This window comes from Anolis sagrei, chromosome 5 (assembly GCF_037176765.1).
Source record: "Anolis sagrei isolate rAnoSag1 chromosome 5, rAnoSag1.mat, whole genome shotgun sequence".
NCBI lineage: Eukaryota > Metazoa > Chordata > Lepidosauria > Squamata > Dactyloidae > Anolis > Anolis sagrei.
This window is the reverse complement of record NC_090025.1, coordinates 67,051,057-67,075,890: the sequence shown is the minus strand read 5'-3', so window position 1 is coordinate 67,075,890 and position 24,834 is coordinate 67,051,057. Positions and strand designations below refer to the sequence as shown.

Genomic DNA, 24,834 nt, shown 5'->3' with positions numbered 1-24,834 from the left:
GTGAAGCCTCTGTAGAATTCTAAGAATTTCAAGAACGTAAGAACCACCATAGTAAGGTAAAGGTAAAGTTTTCCCCTTAACATTAAATCTAGTTGTGTCTGATTCTGGGGGGTGGTGCTCTTCTCCATTTCCAAGTGAAAGAGCTGGTGTTGTCCATAGATGCTTCCAAGGTCATGTGGCCGGCATGACTGCATGGAGCACCGTTACCTTCCCACTGGAGCGGTACTTATTGATCTACTCAAATTTGTATGTTTTCAAACTGCTAGGTTAGCTGGAGCTAACAACAGGAGTTCATCCTGCTCCCCGGTTTTGAACCACCAACCTTTCAGTCACCAAGTTCAGCAGCTCGGTGGTTTAACCTACTATGCCACCATAGTAGATCAGGACAAAAATGCATCTAGTTAAGAGCTGGAATTATGCAGCCCTCCAAATGTAGGCCACAAATCCCACCCTCCCTAAGACAGCATGTTTAGTGGTGAACAATGCTCAGAATGGCAGTCCAATAACATATGGAGTGCTACATCATTCCCGTCCCTTATCACTTGATATAATCTGTTCCCACAGTAGCCAGCCAGATACTGTTGTAAGGGTAGGGGCATAAACTCCAGGGAGCCATACTTGGAAGAAGTGGTTGTAACTCTTCCATCCTTTGGCAGTTACTCTCCCTAAGTATAAATATGGTATTCAATTGAGCTTGATCAATTTTTTTTTATCATGTAGTCTCTCTCCTGCAGGTTGTGGCCATGTTTATAGGCATGACATCTTCATAAAAGTCCCATGAGAGTTTGAACACAGATTGTATAAAGTGAAGGAAAGGCTACAGATTGTAAAGAATACATGTGTGAATAGTCACTAATTAATTAGATTAAAATAATAATGTTGTCATTCTGTATTGTTTCCCTTCTGTATTTTGTTTCTCGTGTCAGGGGTTTTTTAAAATCTGAAGTTAGCAGTCAATGCTACCAAACAGATAGAATTTGTAGATAACGTTTCATGTTTAAGACATCACTTTCATGATAGTTCCTAATAGCTTTGGAAAATATTATCATCCCAATTATTATGTTAGTGCTGGGATTTGAAAACTATATCTCACATTTAAGATTATAAATGTTATTATGATAACAGAAAGCTGAGTACCTGCCTCACTGGGCTACAAATCAGATAAGCCATTTCAAATGAGCTTTTTCTTCTGCTTTGAGCCATAGATCAATGTTTATTTGGCTATCCCGTCAAAGCAGGCACAGCTGAATCTTTCGAATTTGAGCTTTACTTGAAGTCAAAGTCCAGCAGTCTACTGAGAGCTATGATAAGCAAATTTAGGGCTTATGATTTGCTTCCCTTTTTCTATTTAAAGCTGAGCTTCATAATTAAAAGAAAGTGCCCCACAAACACTTCTGATCCATTCTTTCCCCCCTTCTGCCATCAGTGATACAGTTTTTCAATATTTTGAACATAAGAAATAACCAAATAGGCCATCAAATTTGAGTCATTGTTCATATGAGCTTTCTGGTTCCAGGGGGGTTTCGGTTAAAATATGTACAGTTAATTCACATTTTTTTTATTTCTTAAATGTCAGGGAAACAAAACTCTGATATGCAATTGGAATTTCGAGGCATTGTCACACATTACATAATACGAAATCTGCTTTTGCTTCTTTGCCACTGAATAGCAAACACACACAATAGCTAATCCCGCCTTGTAGAAAAGAGTCCTTACAGAGACATATTTTAAACCATATGCTTTTCTTATTCATGTGTTACATATAGCTGTGTTTTTAAAGTGTGATGTGCATCAAGCTCCAAGCCTCTGCATCCTTATGTGGGAAGAGACATGGCTCAAGTCAGTGGGACTGACCTCTGAGCATACATGCCTAACATTTTGCTGCAAAGACATCGTCTACCACATAAGGTCGCTCCTTTTGTAGTATCGTCCCAAGGGAATGCTTTGAATACTTTTACTATATACAGATGCATGCAGTTCATGTTGGGTGACTGACATTTTGTTAAGCCAAATAATGCACTTTATTCTTGGGGAGAAGGAACATGGTGCTAAGTCTAGACATGGGAAAAATACCAGAATGGACATTTTGGGCAGGAATTATGAAAAGAAAACAGTAATACTTGGCAACACACATTCAAAAAGACAAAAATATCTTAGAATCTGACCAGTGGCAAATCTCTGGGATCTAAGTGCCCTTTTCTGTTCCAAGAGCAGTTAGCAAAATTGTACAGAGTCAGGTCTTGTCATATGAAATGTAATTCTGTAACTCGTGGGTTATGCCCAAGGCAGAAGAAAATTCAGCTAGCTTATTAAAGCTGCTCTTAAATTGCACTGCTATCAGGTGGCATGTGTACGGTGGCTTCCAATGTGTCTGTCGTTCGTTCAGTCCAAGTGCGTAATCAGATGTTTGTTTTATTGAGATTATGTTGCCTCACACTGACTGCAGGGTTTGTCATGACTTACATGTCTCATACAGTTCTGCAAGGTGAAGTGTGGTATCTCCATATGTCTTTGCTGAATGGAAAATGTTGTGAGATGCTTCTTACTTGCAGTGCTTTCTGAATATTATGTAAAGTGTGTGGATGTGTCTGTGTGTCCATCTTACTCTTTTTGAAATCTGTTAGTACTTCATGAAGAATATGGATGGGAATATTCAGCACAAGTGAATGTATGTCCATGTAATCATGTCTATCAGCTGCAAAAATGGAAATACAGGCATTCCCCAAATTACAAACAAGATGGATTCTGTAGGTTTGTTCTTAATCTGAATTTATTTGTAAGTCAGAATAAGTACATTTTAAAGTGTACCTCCAGATATTTATATTAGCTTTGTGTAGCACAAGGAAGTGTTAGCACCGCTGTAGTGTTTGTTTTGCTGTTTGTGCCCCTGTTCAGAAGATTTCACCTCACTTTCTGTCTCTGTGATAATTAGATTTTGGAAAAAAAATGGCTTATTCTGAATACAATGATTGGACATAAAGCTTAATAACCCTAACCTTTTCCCCATGATAACTTTTATAGGAGTGAATATCCTTTCCTAGGGGTAGATTTCTCTCACTTCCTATTGTCTCACCCCCGTTCTTAACTATAAGTCATTTGTAAGCCAGATGTTTGTAACTTGGGGATTGCCTGTATATTTTCATTCACAATCTTAGTTGAATTTGTGCTATTGAACTTCATAATGGTGTGTGTGTGCTCTCTCAGAAAAATAATTTTAGGTAAAGCCAGTGTGTTTTCATGCTGTATGTCTTTTGGATGCTGTGTTTTGCCTTGGGTGTCATTTCAGATAGGTTGTGTGACTCATATGTTTTTAAAACTCTTGGATATTTGTTTGCAGGTTCCGCTTAGAGCTAATTGATATAGTACAAACTCATTAATCTTGTATCCAAATGCTTTGCTAAAGAAGATCAAAATGTAAGTCTTAGCCTGCTGAGAATGTTATCCTGTTTATGTCTGCAAAAAGAATAAGAAATGAGATTCAAATTCCAGCTCTAACAAGAATAGCTTTGAACAACTTGCACGCTTCCTACTTTCAAGAAGTGTCAATCACTTTCAAGTGTGCTGTCTGGACTGTGTAGTCAGGCTGATTATGTGTCTCCATGTATCCACAAACCTCTTCCTTTCCCACTTAAGAGCTTGAATTAGAAACCAGGAAAGAGCATGGAATTGGCCAGACAAAATGAGGTCTGCTTATTAACTTGCTGAACTTATCTAGAAGGCCTTCTTACCACAACTGCAGAAACTCTACCTTTTTGTGTTGGCCAACCTGTGGTCTGTGGACCATCAGTAGTCTGCAAGAACTAAAGTATGGTCCATGGCCTCACCTTTACTACACTGTTGGCAGCTATAGCAACTGGTCTTGCAAAACCCTCTTATCGTGCCGAGGCTTATTAAATATGGTTTTCTGTGGGCAAGCAGACGATGATTACTGGATGGCATATGTTCTGTATCAGAAACTAGAGCTGATGTGGTCTGTCCAATGCAATTTCCTGAATCAGCTCCCCAAATAACCAAACCAAATCTAAACTTGATTAGAAACGGATTCGTAACCCTTTTGGTACTAATGTTGGAGAGTGGTCCCTAGTCAAAACGGTCCCTGGTCAAGTGGTCCTTGGTCAAAAAAAGATTGGAAACCACTGATTTGGACAAAGTTTGCCATTGTTATCCTCCAAGACTGAGAAAGTGTGACTTGTCCAAGATCCCTCAGTAATTTCCATGACTGAACAGAAATTTCTCCAAGAGTCCTATTTCATTGCTTAAATGGCTACATAGTGCTGGTTCTTTAACATTACTGCACCAAAACTTTACCAGAATAAATGTGAAAAAATCCCCTCCCTATGTCCACTCTTCTCCTTATTTTAAGGTTAGGATAGAAGGAAGCAGTTGCATAGTGTGTGGGATAATGCAGATGCATTGTATTTAGATATGTCGCCAAAAGCATGTATCCTTTTCTCAGGATATACTCTATAAAAAACTAAAAAGAAAGCAAAAAAATACAGACAAATTTTCACAATGAAGTGAAAACCCAGCAAGAACAGTAAGATTAATGGAAACCAATGTGAGTGAAATCTTATTCCTCCAGTATAATTCCTGGGGAAATGCCCTTAATGTTGTACTGAATTTCATTGGTTAAAAGGGTATTTTACATTCTGACCATTAAGTTGTGTGTATCATTTTGTTTTGGTGAAGAAATTAGACTGAAAGTATATATATCGATGTGTTGGTTCCAAATTCTGCTAAGAAGTTTTGACAACTACTAGACAACTGCAGATTTTCAAGACATATATTTTGAAAAAGACGACAACTCCCAGAAAACTCTAGTCAGTGGCCACATTATTGAGTATTCTAGGAGCAATGGTTCAGCAATATATTTCTAAGCTCTGGAGCAAAACAAACCTAGACAGATGCCTGTTTCTGAGTCCTCTCTCCGTATAAAATACAACCACAGTGCATGAAGATTTGCTGTGGTAAAGAGAAGAATGAATATGTAATTAAATAGGAAAATATATGTGTGCATAAACTCTAGCAGTTTTATTACGATTTGTCTTGCCAAGTGGCTCCTTTTTCCTTTGTTGACACTGACATTTAAATATTCTTTTCTTGAACCTAGAAATGCAGAAGTCGGATTTCTAAACAGAATCTTGACTTGGGTACCTTTTAAGAAATCTGATTGAATATCTTCACAAGTGCACAAGAGTGTTTGTTTGTTTTTATGTCAAAGGGTTTAGTAAATCTGAGCCAATGTTTGTATACAGAACCAGTATATGAATAGAAAAAGATTACAGTGTTCCGTGAGTGAAGACATAGATGTGGGACCAGGCCTTTGGACAGTAATTCTCTGTGCTATAATAATGACTATGGAACAATGCAATTTGATGACCGGAATGGCTCCTGGAATGTGCCTTTGGATTGTGTGATTTTAATTACTAGCTTTAAAATTGTTTTTGTATTATCCTATGTATGTATATATGGCATCAAATTGTGCCTTTTTTGTGAGCCGCTTTGAGTTCCCTTCGAGGTGAGAAGGGCAGGATAACAATGCAATAAATAAATAAATAATAAATGAGTGGGACTAGTCCATCTACTAACTGCAAATTCCTGCACTGGCAGTCTTCATGGTGCATGGCAGTTTCCAGTAAGTATCTTAACCCTTAACCCAATTTTGCTCAGCTCTGATCAAAGTTGGGGGAAACTCCAGAATTTGGACGAAACTCCAGAATATCCACAAACTTTGTAAGTATTTGGACCACTGGATCAGCTCTATTTTGGCTCAATCCATTGTTTACAAGGAGAATAATGCACTGATCAGCACAACGAAGAGGGAAGGTTCATCCTCATGATGCCACTGCAACCACTCCTTGCCAGCTACAGAGCTCCTTGTGAGTGCCTGGTTGTTACAGTTATGTTTGCTGAGGTCTGAATAGGGTACCTGCATGATCAGCAAGAATGAGGGTGGTCTGTTGTGACCTCAGCAGATGCAGCAGCAATGCCCAAGCACTTGCAAAGAATTCCATGGCTAGCGGGGAGTAGTGGTAGCAACACATATAACAAGGAAATAACCTAGCAGGGCAACTGCAGTCTTGGCCTAGCTGGACACAAATGTGGCACTACAGAGGGTTCCGCCCAGTGAATTATGACTGATCTGGATCCAGTACAGAGCATAATGCTGGTTCCAGATTAAATGGCTGGTATACAGAAGGCCTGAGTAGATTTAAGTAATGACAGTGCATTTGTAGTTCTTGCAAAACTGCTGTCTTTAAAATAAAACATTATAAAGCTTTTTCTGAAATGCTTTCTTAAAATAGCCTTAGGGACACTTTTTTTAAAAGCATGATCTAGTCAAAATTGGATCAGGCTTTTTAGTCATATTAACATTACACTGGGGAGTTAAGCTTACTCTTTCCATTTGGATTAAATGAAACTTGATGAAAATGTTCTGCTTTGGTTAGATCATGGCTCCGACATCTTTTCTGTGACAGCAGGAACATTTGCAGATAGTGGAAAGTGCCAGGGGAAAAGGACTTTTCCTTCATATTGTAATCACTTATACTGGGCCCACAGCATTGTTTTAAAAAAGAAAGATAATTCAAGTGCATGAATGAAAGACTACTTGGCTGTGAGATACTATTAGATAATAGAGGGCAGTATTTGGATTACATGTATCTATCTAGCAGATAAGGGCGCAGACAAAAATATCCCATAGATTACAGCTCTGTGTGCCTGGAATGGGAAATGATAGTGTTGAGAAAGAGTGGTTTCAGGCATGGTTGGTAATGATGCCTCATGAAACAATATAGTTTCACAGAAAAATGGTACTTTGTGGTGCTGAGTATTCTGAGATGAAACTAGTAGAAGAGTATAGGCTAAAACACAAAACACTAGTGTGTATAGCAGACATAGGGATTGCATTATATGGATGGTTACTAATAGGTATTTAAGGGGTTTGATCATATCCATTTTCTCATTAAGTCTTCTGGCTGATGTGAGCCACCTTGAACCCCATTTTCGGAGAAAGAAGGCATATGAATAGTGTGAATGAATGAATGAATGAAATACAACTGTTAACTGACTTTACATAAATGCACAAAAATATGTGGAAAATCTCTCTGAGATTGACAAAAAAATACCTTCAGTGGGAAGATAATTGAGTGTTTTCATTTACTACAAAAGGACCAGCCCAGTCAGGATTTACATCCCAAGTTTTTTCTGTCTGTACCTTCCAACTCGACAGTGTTGGGTCTCTTCTTTCTTCATGTCATATCCCTTTTCTGTAGCTGATTGCTTACCAATCAAGCATGATAAGGAAGGCTTCTACAAAGAATACACACAGGAGACAAATTTGGGATCTTGTTGTGTTAGAGAGTATGGATTCAATCCTTGGATGACCTGCCTGCAATCTGCCTGCTGAGAAAGAACCATAGGATGCAATAACTGGAATCCATATGGGTGGGTGCCATTGTGTGCTTCCTACTACCACTTGGAGAGGAGGAGATTGTGATAGCCTCTGTGCTGGACCAAACCTGACTATCTCCAAGATACTCCAGAAGCCTCTCTAAAGTGCAGAAATTGGTATATAGAAAATGGTTCCCTCCCCAGTAGATTCAGCTCAAAACTATCCTAGTGGTAATGAAAAGCATAAAACATTCATATATTTTGATACGACTAAACCAGAATCCATACACATGCAGCTTAAATTGTGGGAGAGTGGGTAAGACTGTTGAGGAAATATTGGCTGGAGTCACACCAGGGAGTACCTCCTGATTAGACTAGAATGAAGATTCCTTCCTCTGAAACATGCACTTTGGAGTTTTACCTCCAGTCCACCAGTCAACCATCAGTATTGGAAATGGTGGTCACCTTAATCTGTTATTATACACAGACAACACAATGGAGCTCCCAATACGCTGAGAGCCCATGTGTGCAAATGGCTCTCCGATTCTACCTAGCTTCATTTATTGAGGGAGGCTGACAATATGGATAGAACATTACGATGCAACAATCAGCAATATTCTTCTTGTATTTGAGGTCGTAACATATCGACATTGGCTAATCTGTTCCTATAAAGCACATTCATTTGTGCAACATCTTTTTCAAGAAAAGGTATCTGAGAACCTTTCTTATATAAGTTATTTGTAAAAACACTCAGGGATCTCCAAGAGTATAGATGTGTAATATTTCTCAGAAAGGATGAGACATGTGCATACCTAGTTTGCACTAATAACTTTTGTTGTAAGATATGAAGGAGGTGTTGTATGGGAGATAGATGCTAAGCTTTTCCTGGAATCTCAGCATCACATTCAGACTAATTACTGTCCTGACCAGAAAGTCAGCATGGTGGTGTAGTATTGGACTGCGTCTCTGGAGATCAGGGTTCAAATCCCCACTCTGTCATGGAAGCCACTAAGTGACCTTAAGCAAGTCACACTCTTTTAACTCCAAAAGAAGGCAAAGGCCCTTCCTCTGAACAAATCTTGCAGAGAAAATCCATAATAAGTTTGCCTTAGTATCTCTGTATGTCAAAACTTATTTGAAGCCATAACAAGTGTCTTATTTAGGGTTAAAGACTTGAAGTGTACATGTGTTCCCTTTTAATAAACAGGAAGAGGATAAATAACATTAGATTGGGAGGAAGTACCTTCTTATGTTTTCCCCGGGTCATAGAATGTCTTTGGCTGGCTCTAACATATTTATACCATGAATCTTTGCATGTTACAATGTGTCATTCTAATGACAGACAAGAGTCTCCTTGCTATGGAGTTACAGTTCTCTGGCTGAGAACTGTAATTTGGAGAGCAGACTTCATTTGAGACTTGGCACATATAAAGTTTGGATTTATTTGGAGAGCATTTTTCACTGTCATGTTGAACGATACGGGAACATATATTTAAAAATGGGCTCCTGCTTCTTTTTATGTGCTCTTGTCTTGTTTACAAAATGCAGAATGAAGCTAAGTGTAATTATTCATATGGAGCCTTAGATAGAATCAAAGAGTTTTGGGGGGGAAAGCTTTTCAAAAAGATATATTCATTGATTTTCATTGGCACGCTGTACTGATTCTCATTAATTGGCACATTGTACCGATTCTCAATTATAATTTAAAGTATCAAAATCAAAGTGTATTTCTATGCACTTACCTCTCTCACACACACACACACACACACACATACACACAACAATCTTACAGATACTTAAGGACCATAGGTATTTTGGGTTGCTGTAAGTATTTTAGGCTGTATGGCCATGTTCCAGAAGCATTCTCTTCTGACATTTCGACTGCATTTATGGCAGGCATGCTTAGAGGTTGTGAGGTCTGTTGGAAACTAGGAAAATGGGATTTATATATCTACTGAATGTCTGTTGGAAACATTGGTACTTTCAAAATATGGCAGAACAAATTTACAAATGTAGAGTTATCATTTTAATTCAAATGACAGAATCAAAGTAACACATATTGTACAATGATTGTTTTCATTTGATTTCTTAGGTTGAACTTTTAGGCCAAGCTAAGAAAGCAAATGAAAACGGTTATTCTACACTATATGTTGCTTTCATTCTGCTGGCACTCACTGTTCAGGTTTATTATCATCAGCCTAGAATTCAAACATTCGGCTGTGATTTTAAAAAAATGTTAGGGATACTTTAGTAAAAGGAACGGTTGTTCTCTAGCAAGAATGAGAAGCAAGCTTCCACTACATTGGAGGTTTTAAAAAGACTAAAGTGTGATCTTATTAGGGTCAGGATTTTCTTTTACTAGCTGCACGCATGTCTTTGTATTCTTTCCAGCTTACAGCTATGGGGAGAGGAGATGAAACAGCTTGGAGCACCACTGGCATTTTCTAAAATGCAGCACATTGGAAGTGAGCATTGTGCTTTTCTCCCCTTTTTCATAATATACAGTGCATTGCTCAGCATGCCATTTGATATCCTTAGACTTTATGATTTTTTTTTTCTGTACTGTACTGATTTTGGTTTACATTCTTTGCCAGAGCTTGAAATACATCTCCCAAAATCTACTGGCTGTGTGGGCAAGAGTCATCCTGGTTGGAGAATTCTGGAAGGTGTATCTGGGAGGAGGAGTAAGGATATAATTTTGCAATACTTGTATCCACAAGAAAGGATATATGAACATATTATTAGAGTTTCTACACATTTTATTTTATTTTGATTTGGGGCATTCTGCAGGAAAATATATTGCATATGACTAAAATACATTTTACGTAATTTTTTACAAAAATTCACACAATGTGAAAAGAAAGATCCACAAATGTGCAAGAGCTGTCAAACGAGGATTTTTTCATTAACAAAATGACTGAAGATTTACATCTCCCTAAGTAAGAACATTATAAGAAGTTGTTCATCGAAGCCAAAATATGAATATTGGCAGATCATCATAAATAGAACAGGCGTATTAAATGATGTGTTTATTCTTAGTCTTATCCTCCTTGCTTTCTGTTTGTAAGAGGCACTTAGCTAAACTAACTTAATTACAAAATGAATCTTAATAGGTTTGGATTTCTCTATGCAACCAGGCAATTAAGAGTTATTTTCAAAAACAAATGTTTCAATGTGTAACCAAAAGAAAAAGGTCTGCATCTGAGGGTAGCTTATATACTCTCTCCTTTTCGCTCTGTTTTGGTATTCACAAATGCTTAGTAAGGCATTCTAGAAGCAGTCGCTATTTGCCTGGCCTGTAATAGGCAGGCAGACACAGCTACAGCAGCATCAACTAAAGTGAAATCCCTTTCTTTCTTAACTCAAGCTTTAAGACATTGTTTACTACAAACATGCTGCTATACTGAAAGTCTGTGTTTTTCTATCTTTCCAATGCAGATGTTGATTTAAAAGGAGGTAAAGGAGGAAATAGAGGTTGGCACTTGGCAAAAGGAGCTTGTATTATATACTTTATTAACACAGGTGTACCCGTATATTTTAAGAAAATAAAACCAGCCTCCCCTAATTATGGAAATGGTGGAACCTTGACTTAAGAGCATCCCAACTAAAGAGCATTTTAAGTTAAGACTGTCCCTCAACCTGGGTTTTGCTTTGACATACAAGCAGCATTTTGAGTTAAGCGCTAGTACCAGGGTTTTTGCCTTGCTGTTACACAGACCAACACACATTTTGATGCTTCAAATGTGCTTCCTTGCCAGAACTTGTTGCATCTATCATTTTAAAGTTGTTTTTTAATTGTTCCGCGTGAATGTGCATTTATACATGTTATGTTATTTGTAAAGTAAAGGTTAGGGGGTCCGGAACAGATCAATAGCATTTCAATTGGAAATTGCTTTGAGATAAGAGTGATTTGAGTTAATAATTCAGTCACAGAACAAATTAAACTCCTAACTCAAGACATGATTATCTTTTGTTTTTAAAAGATAGAATTTTTGCTCCATAGAGTTTGTAGAAAGCAAATCACTGGCAAGGCAGGGAGGAGAGGTTGGGAAACATATAAGAGCAGGGAGAGGAAGTGAGAGATTTTTTTTTTCAATATCCTCACTGAAAGGTGGAGGAAAGGAGCTATTGGTCATAGAATAAGCAATATTCCTTTTCCTGTGACTTATTAGTATTTCAAATACCTTTACAGATGTAAACACATGGCTGCAAAACGGTGAATGCAATTATTGGTACTAATATGGTATGATTAGGATAGATAATTTATCTGTTGCAGTTCCAGAAAATGTAAAGAAAAAGGATCTAGAATGCTTCCCACCCCTTAATGCAAAGCACAGAGCAAAGATAGTGTAGCAAAACAGGCTTTGTCTACTTCCACAATCAACAGGTGGTTAAACTGCAGCAAACTGGCGAGGAAATGGCCTAGTTTGCCCCTACACTGTTAATGGTACCTTGAGCTACAGAAAGGAACAGGTGGAGCTTTTCAAGCCATGGAGATAAGCATTATCACTTACGAAATGTTTGCAGACTGAGCCTCTGATAAAGGCACAAGACTTAAGAACAGAACTCGGTAAAAAAAGTTGGCATTGCGTGGTTTCAATAATTGGTTTTAATGTTGAGATATTTTTAACATTTGGTTTTAATATATACTGTATGTTTATTTTGTTTGTATGCATGTATGTTTATGCGGCATCAAATTGTTGCCTACTTGTGTGCTGGTCTGATTCCCTCTCGGGTGAGAAGAGCAGGATATAAATGTAGTAAATAAATACATTGGCATGCCACTCTCAAAGAGTCAGGCATTTTTGAAAGTATTGTCACCTTTTTCTGCGAGGCAGCACTACCAATAGTCAAGTTTGTCGGTTCAACAGCTGGATGTGTTTTGACCCTTGATCTTCATCACAGGAATGTACATACCAAGTCCTACGGCAGTAATATACATCTGTTCTGGATTATAGACACACACACAGTAACCCTGGGGAGCATCAATGCGCTGATGATGTGTGAAGGCACCCAGATGTGAATGGGTGATTTCAGTAGCAATAGATCAAATGAGCAGCCTGGATTCTAGGGGTAGCAGCTGCTTAGATATTATCCGGCTTTAAACAGAATAGTGGAGCTTCTCCTACTTAATTAGAGCCCTTTAAGGAGAGAGTGATGAGAGTTTTGCATGCAAAGATAGTATAAATAAGACCAGTGGTGGTGAATGTGGGAATTTGTTTATGGAAATATGAGTCCTAATTGTAGGCCCCTTCTACACAACCATATAATCAAGTTTATCAAAGCAGCTAATCGACATTATTTGCTTTGAACTGGAGTATGTGAGTCTACACTGCCATATAATCCTGTTCAAGGCAGATAATCTTGATTTTATATGGCAGTGTATAAGAGGGCCAAATGACACCTCCAGTAAAAGGGTATTAACTCAGGACGAAGCAGGTAAACCCTGCTTTGTCCCGAATTAATTAAATACCCCATTAGACCCGGGCAGATAATCTGGATTTTATATGGCAGTGTAGAAGGGGGCCAAACAATGAGTAAAAGGGTATTAAAAGGGTAAATCCTGCTTTGTCCCAAATTAATCAGATACCCCATTAGTCTAATGGGGTATGAGGCCTGTGGGAACTGACTACTAGAACTGCTTCCATAATGCCAGGGGTCAGTCCCTACAGCCCATCTTGGTCCTTTGGGTTTCATGAGCCTGGAGAACTGAGGAGGGCACCCATGCAGGAAAGCCCAGGTTTTTGGGAAGGGCATGGGAACTTAAACTCACGACTAAACAGGTTTCTTAAACTTGCTTCGTCGTGGGTTTAAGCCCTGTCTGGAAGTGCCCATACACCTGTTTGCAGTTCTTTTTGCCACTTATATATATATATTAAAGAGCTTTATCTAAAGTCAAAGGCACGTCTGTCAAGGAATCTTGGTTCATTTTGCCCACAGTAGGCTGGAGTACCTGCCAAAATCTGCTTGTTTATATTAAGAGTACCTCAAGTTATTTTAAATACCAACTACGGCACCCACAGAGAGTTTTTCCTCCCAAAGGTGTAAAAGGTGAGTCTTTGAGAAACAGCTTTGAAGAATTTTAAAAGATTATACTAACCTGTTTCATCTCATAGACCAGCCAGAAAGTAAAAGTGAATTATGTGCTTTGAATAGTGCCTAGGAATGTATGATTAAGGTTTGTAAAAGTTCATTTCTGTACCAAAACTTCCATAATCCACCATAAACCATGTTTGATTATAACTTCTGTTGTGAGTTATCTTGAATCCCATACTGGGAGAATTTTTCTTTAATTACTAAATAAGTAAATAAATAAGTATAAATAGTTCAGAAAATAATTGTTCCAAGTTCTGTGCAGGAGCTTTGTTCATCTCCAAAGTTATTGATGCTTTCTGAACATTTCATCTAAGTGCTTGTAAAAGGCTTGAAGGTGTTCAAGACCTAATACTGCCCTTTCACTTTCTCTGTAGTGGTGGTAGGACCTCCAGAAGCCCAAGTATAGCTGTTTCCTTCTTATTTGTCATATAGAATATTACAACTGTATGAGCTGGTGATAAATTCCAAGATGACCCACCCCACCCATCTCCCTATCTGTAGATATGTGAAAACCATGGATAATAGCAAACACTATTTTTTTACTGGAAAAGAAATCTATGGGTACTGTGGGCTCCTAAAAAGACAAATCAATGGTTTCTAGAGCAAATCAAGCCTGAATTCACCCTAGAAGCCAAGATGACCAAAATCCAGATTATCTGTTTGAACTGGATTCTATGGCAGTGTAGACTCATATAATCAAGTTCCGAGCAGATGATGTGTATGATTTGCTTTTATAATCTGGATTATATGGCAGTGTAGAAGGGGCATGAGACTACTGTACTTTGGCCATATCATGAGAAGACATGACTCACAAGAAAAAAGAATAATACTTGGTAAAGTAGAAGGCAATGAAAAAAGGGGAAACCACATTCCAGGTGGATAGACTCAATCAAGGTCTATCCACCTGCAAGATCTAAGGCTGATGAGGATAAGGTGACAAGAATATCAGGGCAGAAAATCCCACAATATCTGTTTTGAACTGGGAGTGGTTCCAGACAGCCCTTTATCCCAAAAACATCCATGTTAAAAAAACGCAGATGTTTTGGGGGCTGTCCACACTCACCCCAGACACTGAAAATAGTGTATTTATCCAGCACCTTCCAAGAAGGCATTGAATAAATGCACTATCAAATTAATTCGCTACAAACCAGGGTTTTTGTGGTTTGTAGTGAATTAATGCGGGACTGTACAGAACATTGTCTGGACAGCCCCTCCTTTATTGTGGGAGTTCCCGCAATAAATGCCCTGTATTGTCGAAGGCTTTCATGGCTGGAATCACTGGGTTGTTGTAGGTTTTTTCGGGCTATATATTCACTACCTCTGAGGATGCTTGCCATAGATGCAGGTGAAACGTCAGGAAAAAATGCCTCTAGAACATGGCCATATAGCCCGAAAAAACCTACAACAACTCAATAAAGGCCCTGTCTGGATGGGCCCTAGGTTATCTAAGTCCACACTGCCATATATTCCAGTTCAAAGCAGATAATGTTGGATTTTATTCAGCTGTGAGGAAGGGGCCGAAGTCTCTCATTCATAGAGTGAATCAAATCAAAGTTAGCCTAACAAGTTAACAACACATATTCCGACTATGCTAGGACTGGAATCATATCACAGAATAGAAATGGATAACCTAGAGAGGACTATAAATACTTATGGGAGGAAGTGTTTTTCAGAGCAGGGTTAAACAAAATCTTGGATATCTGCAGATCCTGGGGGAGTTCTGCACATTACACTTTATTATACCATGTGATATGTGTCTTTATTGAATTGCCTATGGGCTGAACTTTCTCTGTGTCCATTGTATCTTTGATAGCTATATACATTTATATTATTTCCTTTGTTCTGTATTATCTAATATGGCTTTATGAAAGTTATATTGTATTGCCTGAATTTGAATGCTTTGTGATTTTGTGTCTTTTAAGTTTTCAGTGTTATTTATGAGCATAAAGTCACACTTTTTTGTTTTCTGTTTCTGGTTCAGTTAGGGTTCAGATCTTTTCCTCAGTTTCATAATCCCCAAGGGAAACTACTCACAGGAAGCACTTTTGCCTCTCAAAGTCGATGCAAAGTCTCAGCTTCTTAGATTTATTTAAATTCTCTCTCATTCCAAATCACCAAGAGCTCAGAGTTGTAGTAGTAGCAATCCCAGCAGATTTTAGTCACCTTTCCTGCTGTCCTAGAGGAAGTTTACAGATTATTGGGAAGTGGGGAAACAGTTGTGACACTTGCCAATTCAAAGCTTATATAACTCTTATTTGTTCAAAACCTCCCCATAAGGCTTCTCAGAGGACTCTAACATCGTTGGAAATTACAATTCTGCCACAAATGGTATTTTTATAATGCCAGTTTGTGATATACCATATTTTTGCACTAGAGCTTGCCGAATCTCGCAGTGAACATAGTCAATGACTAAATGAGTTGTAGTCAAAATTCTGAGAGTTGTAATTCAAATAATATATATTTTGATGTTTTGACTGCAGCCAACCAGGTGTCTGACAATTAGTTTTGCAATCTTGGATATTCACCAAAACCTAGTTTCTTGAGTGTGTCTTCTAGTTCAGCTTTGTTTTGCTTGTTGGATCATAATTTATTGTGGCCTATTTTGTTGGAAAATCTTATTGTTTGCTCCTGTGATGATCTATCTTACTTAAGACATTCTCAGTAAATTGTACTGTTACATTAATGACTTTGCAAAACAGAAATAGGAACATGAATTATCCATACAAATGCTATAGCAGAGGTATAAATAAGGCAACTGGTCAATTGCACATCAATATAGAAATTTGGCAAGAAAGTCACAAAATCCTTTAGCTTCATCTACGTTCTCCAGCACTCAGTGCAGTAGCAGACTCATCCATCTTCAAGCTACCAGACTTGTGATTTTCTGAGCCAGCAGATTTCAACTGGAGTTTTGCAAGGTTGACTAAATATTCCAATTAACATTCCAAAGCTTCTAAACTCACAAAGTTAGAGTGTCATTTTAATTTGGACTGCTGTTATCATAGCTGTCCAATGACAGTCTATATCAGAAATATATTCCTGGTTTTTTTCTGTTTCTGTTTCTGTTTTGGTTTTGCTAGTATATCTGTGCCACACTTCTAGGTCCAGCTAGGAAAAACCAATCTCTGTCATTGCTGACTGTTTCTATCCATCAGCCCGTTAAACCTTTGTGCCAGCTAAACTGCTGACCCAAAGATTGGTGGTTCAAATCCGCAATACAGAGTGAGCTCCTGTCTGTCAGCTCCAGCTTTCCATATGAGGACATGAGAGAAGCCTCCTATAGGATGGTAACACATCCAACATCCCCTGGGCAACGTCTCTGCAGACAGCCAATTTTCTCACACCAGAAGCAACCTGCAGTTTCTCAAGTCGCTTCTGACACGATAAAAAAAAAAGCTCGCATCAATAAGACACTATTTGAAACTCACAACAAACTGGCAGCCAGTGTGATATAGGGATTTGAGCATTGGATTGTGACTTTGGAGACAAGGATTCAAATCCCCACTGGGCAACCTTTGGCAAGCATCAGAGAACGTTGGAGGCATACCTTTCCTCTGGCTACCTCCTCTGCAGAAATTACCCTGAGAAAAACCTATAATAGGGTCAACTGAGGGTTGCCATAAGTCAGAAACAACTTGAAGACGCACAACAACAGACAGTAGTTTGTTGGTTTATCAAAAGTGGTTCAGTAAGATATATTATGTCTCAAATCCTTCTAACACTTAGGGCCCTTCCACACAGCTGTATAAAATCCTCATTGAACTGGTTTATATGACAGTGTGGAGTCAGATATTCCACTTCAAAGCAGATATTGTGGATTATATGCCTTGATATTCTGGGTTATATGGCTGTGTGGAAGGGCCCTTAGCTGGCCATTCATAGTATGAGTAGCCAGAGAGGCTTTGGCATTTCTCACATTGAATTGCACACTGGAATGTGAAGTAGGGAAAGCCAACTACTGGAGAGACTGAAATAATCAAGACTGAATGGGCACTAGGTTCAATGGAAAAAGGCCTTGGAAACATTGGAAAAGGCTGAGAAAGTAATCTCAAAAGGGCCATGTACACCTGAAAGAAAGAGGTGTGCAACATCAACCTTGGGAGTTGAAAGAGGCCAAATGTAGGATAGGGATTTTAGATGAATTTTACCTGTTGGTTAAACTAAGGAAATGCTTTACCTAGGTTATCTCCTCTCTCAGCTAAGGGACAAGATCTTTATTGTTCATGGTCAGTTAGAAAACTTTATGGTTTTTAAGGAACAAATAGGTTCTGTTAGCTGTTGGTGTCTGGCCCAAATAAATTTTCCCTCAGCTGTAAAAGTCTGTGGGCTGCTAAGAACAACAGAGTGTACCTCCTGTATATGATCAAACCAAGGGCTTTCCAAGGTGGTTTGATTTTGTAAAAAAAAAAAAAAAAACCACACACACATACATATCTTCAAATAAGCAAGGCATTCAGCCTGACTTCAAAACTTCTCTCAATTTCCTAGTCTTTTTTTTTTTAAGAAGGTTATTTAAATGTAGGGATATAATAAACTCCTGAGGCTGCCAGGCACTTTAGACTGTGGTTAGCTGCTTTCCTCTACAGAGGTCCAATTGCAGTCTCCAAAATAAATTTCCTTGCCTTATCTGGCAATCCTCCTGTTCCACAAGTTGTATTATTATTTATTCATTAAACAAGGAATATGCACTCAGCAGAGCTGTGCAAAACATAGAAATCAAATGGTTCCTTGTCCTTGAGAATGCAAAACATAGCCGAGTTTAGTCTACATCCTATGGCAGTGTGCCACTGCCACTATTTAGATATTTTGGTAATAACTCAAAAAGGGGGGAAAGATGTTCTCTGAAGTGACTCAAGAACTATAAACATTTAAATGATAAATATCTTCTTGTATTCAGAATAAAGAAAATATTATGGTGATTACAAGAATGCTTGCACTCGTTATAGCTGCTCCTCAACAATCGATAGACCAAATGTTACCTAGGAGGCAATGAGAATGAGTCAGAAAGGATGTTCCATAATGTTTCAGTGAGACAAAAAATGATCATGTTTTGGAGGAAATGGCTGAACATCTACTAAAGAGCTGCACCTGTTGTAGTACAGCGTGATAGTAATGTTACTACTACTGGTAGAAGGGAGAAGAGGGCTGCGCAGGTGTTGGAGGAGGAGCAGCAGCGAAAGCGGATTAGAGACATATTCATGGCTCCAACTGATTCTGAGTCCTTCAAGGGTTTCTCAGATTGTGAAATGGGGGAAGGAGAGGAAAGCAGGGGAGTTAAGCGGGCTACTTGAGAACAAAAATCAGATGAGGAGATCCAAAGGAAGTGTATCCATGATATACTTAGCGCTCCAACAGAAGACGAAGACTTTGTGGATTTTGAAAGGAGTGATGGAACTGGGAGTGAGGATGGGGAGGAGGGTGCTTTAGACTGGACCCATGTGCAGGAGATTAGGGACATCTGTACTCAGCCTACATCCAGTGATGACTTTGAGGGGTTTGCAGAGGACTGGCAATCTGGGAACACTTGGGAAGACCTAAGTCTTGAAAGACGTTGGCAAAGGTGGAGAGATGGGAGGCATTGCTCAGCTGCAGGGAATGGGGCAGCTGAAAGTGATGATGAAAGGGTGGGGAGCAGTTCATCCTATGATGATGAGTTATAGGATATAAGTTGGTTTGAATTCAATGGGTCTTTGCAGAAGGCAAAGTGTCTTATCGGGTTTGGATCTTTGTTACTGCCATTACTCCCAAGTTTGGGTCCTTGGACTACAGATCTCCGTGTTTCTGTGACTTCTGGCTGGAACTCCATAAGTGCTAACTTCAACCTCCTCTTTGACTCTGGACTGTGTTTTGACGACGACTTTGTTTTTTGGACTGCTTCATCTCATTTTGAACGTGCCTGGACTTCGGACTGTTTTTGGACTTTGATTTTGCATGCTCCCACCTTGCTTTTATTTTATTTTTTGTGCTTTTTGGACCTTTTGAATTTCAAGCAGATTGCTGTAATTTTTTGTTATCCTAGATTATACTCCGGTATAATCCAGATTATATTTAAATTGGGTTTTTTGCTTAGCTATTGCTATAGACTCTTAGTTTGTGCTAGAGGCACTGAGTTAAGTGTCTCTAAGCCTTTTTTGTGTTTAATAAACCTTTGTTTGGACCTTTTGTACTGTGTTTGGCATTCTTGAGGCTTCTGGGTCTTGTCAGCACCATTCCCATTATGCACACAATTCAAACACATGTTTGTCAGATTTGGAATAGGTCATCAGGGGGCATCCAGAATAAGTTGTGATGCTGATAGCATCATATTTTTCAAAACTGAAAACATGGAAAGAGACACCTTAGTTTCTTTGGTTCCAGTGCCCAGGGGAAATAGTGGATAAGAGTAATGAAATCTGAAGATACATCAAGGGTCCCTCAGGAGAATATTAATCCAGATGTCCAGGAAAACAACATACTTCCAATCGGACAGAAGTTCATCCCAGTATCCTTTTTAAACATTCCAAAGATGATGACTATATAATTCCAGCAAGACTGCCCATTGTTTAAGTGGGGGAAATGTTTTTGTATATTCTGCCTTGATTTCCTTTGACCTATATTCATGTAGAGGCTGCTGTAAGCCAATTTCATCTTCATCTGTAACTGCCTCAATCTGTTAAACACCAATTATCATAACTCTTGCAATGGGACAAAGACTGATGGCTCTTAACCTGTTCAAGATTCTGCATCCTTACAAGCCTGAAAACAATGGAAAGCCTCTTGCTACACCCAAAGAGATTTCCTGTAGAATTGTTTGAAACACAAATACTGAACACAACATGCAATTGCGAGTTGCAAAAATGCCAACAGCCCGACATCTGAAAAGAGCACACTGTTTTTAAAAAGTTAGGAGATGCATCTTGTGTATATGAGTCATCCAAACAAAACAGTGTGAAACCAAATAGTTACTAAACATACCGAGCCAAGAGGCAACTGACTGCTTGCTGTGGATCAATATAGTTCAGTTTGTGTTTCCGCTGCTGCTCCATTCGTCAAAGTGAAAGCAGAGGATTCCCTGGGCTCTTTTGGTACCTTTTTTTTTCAGAACAGAGACTGAAACCAGTGAGAGTGTATCTGTGAAAGTTGTCTCCCTGACATATAACAGCAATAACTTGTATGGGACATGCTGGCTTCTCCATGATAGTGGGCACCTAGATTATTATAGGTGAGTACTATGTGGATATTATAATAAGAATAAACTCAAAGACATAGAATAGCTTCATTTATGTTACGTTGATGTTTATGTAGTTAAAATGTTAGGGATACCTCCTTTACTTTCATAGTATTTCCTTACCTCTTCCACATCTTCAAAAATAGCAGTCTCTTCTTAGGTTTCAATGCCATCTTTTCTGCTTTGCATACAAATAGAATAGAGCCTTCGACAATACAGAGTAGTGGTTGCTTCATCCTGCAGTGATTTTATGTATTAAATGTGGACATTAAATACATAAATACTTCAAATCTTTATAGGGTTTACATGATAGTACTGCTTTCTTTTTAATATTGCAAAAACTTGGTGGTAGCAAAGCTTCAGGTAGAAACAACGCCATATAATATTTTCAGTCCCAAGTAGAGAAGCCTGAAAATTGAATAATCAAAATAGGTAATAGTATGTTTCTTCAGGTGGCTATATTTATGTCAGTGTTGACTGCCTAGAATACAATATTATACAACTTGTCCTAAAGAGGTGACGAACTTGATTTTAGCCAGATTTATTACATCTTTATAAACCCAACTGATACTCCAAGATTATATTTTAAATATAATTTTTTTCAGTGTTGGAAAGATTTCAAAATCCACTGTTGAATCATTGACCTATATTTATTGTTGTGTTATACATTATGACAATACATTTATTTTTTAAAAAAGCATTGCAGTAGGCCCACTTGTTTTACAGTCAATGAATTTTATTCCCAACTAAATATGTACAGGTCAAGCATCCCTCATCCAGAATTTGAATTATTGCAAAATCATCCACATGGGCGATTTCAATAGTGACACCTTTTCTTTCTAATATTTTGACTTTGTTTTGTGTACAAAAGTATTTAAAATATTGTTTATAAAGTTAGTTTAAGGCAATATGCAGGAGCTCCTAGTGGCACAATGGGTTAAACCCTTGTTCTAGCAGGACTGCTGACCAAACGGTCAGCAGTTTGAATCCAGGGAGCAGGGTGAGCTCCCGTCTGTCATGTCTAGCTTCCCATGCAAGGACATGAGAGAAGCCTCCCACAGGATGGTAAAATATCTGGGCTTCCCCTGGGCAACATCCTTGCAGACAGCCAATTCTCTTACACCAGAAGCAACTTACAATTTCTTAAGTCGCTCCTGACATGAAAAAAAAGATACATGCAAGGTATATATGAAACAGCAATGAATTCTGTATTTAATATACTTGGGTCCCATCTCCACAATATTTTGTCTACATATATGCAATTGTAAATATTCCAATATCCAGAAAAAAATCTGAAAAAATAATTCCAAATGTTTTCCGTAGCAGTTTTTCTCAGCTTACTGCATCATCATAATACTAAGCAGCCATGCTGGAGAATGGTTGCTATGCTGATAGTGATGTAGAAATCACAATGTGGTCTCTCTTACATTCTAAACAAAATACTGATATTTGAAGGTTGCTGATGATTGAAGTGCATGAGTTCCAGATACTCATCCCATAATAAAAAAGATCATTTGACCACTCTCATATCATTAATCTGCACTCTAGGGGGGGAAATAAAAGCAGCATGTCAATCTTTTGCTAATTGTCCCTGCCAAACAAATCAAAACAGTGCATTCACGAAGCTCCTAAGATCGGGAAAAAATAGCTGAGCCAATGAGTGGCAAGTCCTCTATAAACCAGCAAGTGTGCAACGTTCTCGTATTCCAAGACCCTTCAGACTGTAATGCAAACGTCCTGTCTCAGCCTTCTGTGGGTACAAAGATATAACTTCTACACAATCACAGCTGTTCTGTCGCCTCCTGTCTGCCACCCTGTAATGTAATAGTATAATCTCCCTCCCCCCTTCATTTTAATGCTGACAGGTCATTACAAACTGTGATTTACCCAGGCATATTAACCATAATCACAGTTGTGCTGTGAGTGCCTACATATGATTTATTATCAGATAGTAATCATATCTATTTACATAGTCACTTGGGCTTTTTGAATTACTACCTCTAGAGATACAGGGGCTCATCCCATTATACCTGCTTTGCTAGGTCAACGGAGGGGGTGTTTGCTATGTGTTTGGTGGTGGAGGGATGCTTATAACATGGAATGGGACACTTGATCACTTGCAGAAATATCCTAGTGACCTCCAGATCCTTGAAGAACCTCAAAGGAAGGCAATATGTGTATTAGCCACAGTCTGTTCTTTTCACGGAATTTTAGCCATGTACCTAGGTAAGCATTCTCAAGACCTGCTGGTTTCAGGAGTATTTCGACTTGAATAATTGAACAGAATCCAGGGCTTGGTCAGATTCATTAAACTTAAATATACTGCCCAGTTTTTGCCTTACTTTCAAGCAATACAGCTTCCAGGGATGTTGTATAATTTTGCAAATATTGTTTGTGCTTGTAGAGTATTCACTCTCACTATAATTGTACGTGTAAAAAAGAAAAGATGTACATGTGAGAAATGCAGATGGATAGATCTCTCTCCATTTATGAGATGTTATTTTTAACGTGGCTTGTGACAAAGGTCAAGAGAAACTCATCCCTTGGGTCATCTTTGTATGCAGAATAAAACATGGTATCCTGTCTTGAAGGAAAGGACATTTACCTGCAAAGCAGTACAAACATCTGAAGGGACATAAAGAAGATAAAAGAAAGTTGAGATTACTGTGCTTGAAAGGAGAGGCTGGTAAAATAAAGAGTCTGTATGGTCTTCTTTTGGATGAACATGGGAACGAAAGGCCCTTCCAGACAGAACAAAAACCCTGGAGGAAGTGGGTTATTTTAACCCACTTCCTCCTGGGTTTCTTTCCCACCCTCACCCTAAACCCTGGGATTTCCCTTGAGGGGTGGCTAGATGCCATCCTGGGTCAACCTTTGGTTGATTCAGGATGACATTCAACCCCCCATTTCCCCCGAAAGAAACTTACTGCAGTACTCCTCATGTACAAAAATGATGCATCAGGAGGTGGGAGGGAGGAGAGAAATCAAATCCATAAATTATCAGATTCACAAGTGTGAAACCCACAAATGTGGGAAGCCACCTATTTCAAAAATACTCGACCTAGCAGAAAGGCAAACTTTTTCTATGTAATAGTGCCTTGTCTTCAAACCGAATCTTCTGAAGGTATGAAATGCTCTCTAATAGAGATGCAGTACTTAAAATGGCTCTTTCCATTCAATCCTGACAAAATGCTGTCGGGGGAAAAATGATGGAGAAGACCCCCATGAACACACCACAACTTTTACTGAATTTACTAGGAAACCTTACTTGATAGAGCACTCCGTAACTGCCTATGTAAGTACATATTACCTGAAATTTAAATCTCTACCTCGAAGCTTTGTTGCAATGGATCAAATAGTACTGCCAGTCTGAATTGCTGCAATGTCAGTTCACAGCTTGCAATGAGAAAATACAGCATTGTATATCTGACAGTCTTGATTCCTGTAAATGGGTCTTAGTATCGCTTTGCCTAATGTGTTGCCTGTTGGGTGCTAGGACTGAACAAAGAAATGTTGAAGAAATTACTGTTTTTCAATAATGATGCTTTTCTGAACAGGCAATTTACCTGTGGGATGGAGCCCAAAACCCATGCTCTTCAAAGCTATATGTGAGCAATAGCAATTTTTGCCATTGAGCTGAGGTGCAATCAGGTAGAAGCAGGGTTGTTAGTTTACTAAGGCCTAGTTGGCATTCCTCTCCTTAGAACCGGATGGGGGCTAGTAGTTATATATTTTTTTCTGCATGTATTCTATGTCTCTACTCTATTATGTTTATATATTTGTGAATAAAAGACAACAAAGGCACAAATATTCTATCTGCCCCCACTTCAAAACTGAACCTTTTAGCACCAACTCTAGATGTTTTCACCTAGAAAGCATTAGAAATGTGCAAAAAAAAGTCTTCTGTATGTTTTGTGGTTTCCTTCTATTATACATATTAGCCTCTTTTTATGTTTCATTGGAAGTCAAATCTTTAGAAGGCTTTCCCCTCTCCTTGAGGACATTTGCAGAGAGATTTCCCTACTGTCTTATCTGTCTTGTATCAATACTGTGACATTTATTAATTCTTGTTCACAGTCACTGGAGTTGGTTGTTCATCAGCTTACACTTCTTGATGATGGGATTGCTGTGCTGATGAA

General features: G+C 38.6%; 1 protein-coding gene across 15 annotated transcripts in view; it reads left to right on the top strand.

The window, feature by feature from the left end:
• SORBS2 (sorbin and SH3 domain containing 2) overlaps positions 1-24,834 on the top strand; it is a 222,447-nt gene that overhangs the window by 56,637 nt on the left and 140,976 nt on the right. The window contains exon 3 of one of the 15 annotated variants that reach the window (XM_067468738.1): positions 9,987-10,076. The exons of the other annotated variants lie outside the window; for them this stretch is intronic. The gene's annotated coding sequence lies outside the window, so the exon portion shown is untranslated. The remainder of the gene's footprint in view (positions 1-9,986; positions 10,077-24,834) is intronic. 15 annotated transcript variants of the gene reach the window in all.